The following is a 565-nucleotide window of genomic DNA, read 5'->3' as shown; positions in this document are numbered from 1 at the left end:
CCCACCCGGGATAAGCAACTCGCTCCCGGGCAGTTTCTCGTCCCCAGGCCCAGCTGTGCGCTGAGTTTCCTCGGTCTCAGCCCACGTGGCTCCCCGCCCACTCAAGGAGACACCTCAGGGTCACCTGTAGGATCCCATCCCATGTGGGGCTCAGGATCCCATGGGAATACTCCAGCTCACATATCACTTTTCCAGGCATGAACGCCGCCGTCCGTGCCGTCACCCGCATGGGGATATACGTGGGAGCCAAGGTCTTCCTCATCTATGAGGTTGGGGTACCCCCTGCTCCCCATCATGGTTGGGGGGATCCACCCCCCTGTGCCGGGGTACCCCTCACCTCCACCCTCTGCTTCTCCGCAGGGCTACGAGGGGCTGGTGGAGGGGGGTGACAACATCAAGCAAGCCAACTGGCTCAGCGTCTCCAACATCATCCAGCTGGTGAGGATCACCACGGGGCTGTGGCACCCCAGATCCCAGCCCCCCAAACATGCGTGACGAGCCGCATGCCCCGTTCTGTCCCCAGGGCGGGACGGTGATCGGCAGCGCCCGCTGCCAGGCCTTCCCC

The 565-nt window shown here is 64.2% G+C and overlaps 1 long non-coding RNA gene across 1 annotated transcript; it reads left to right on the top strand.

The window, feature by feature from the left end:
- The first annotated feature begins 171 nt into the window (after positions 1–171).
- Positions 172–565, top strand: LOC108445466. Its single transcript, XR_001860334.1, has 3 exons — positions 172–269; positions 361–438; positions 524–565. It is a non-coding gene; the product is annotated as an uncharacterized LOC108445466 (long non-coding RNA).

This window comes from Corvus brachyrhynchos, unplaced genomic scaffold (genome assembly GCF_000691975.1).
Source record: "Corvus brachyrhynchos isolate BGI_N302 unplaced genomic scaffold, ASM69197v1 scaffold63, whole genome shotgun sequence".
In the NCBI taxonomy this organism is placed as follows: domain Eukaryota; kingdom Metazoa; phylum Chordata; class Aves; order Passeriformes; family Corvidae; genus Corvus; species Corvus brachyrhynchos.
This window is presented reverse-complemented; position numbering and strand designations above follow the sequence as displayed.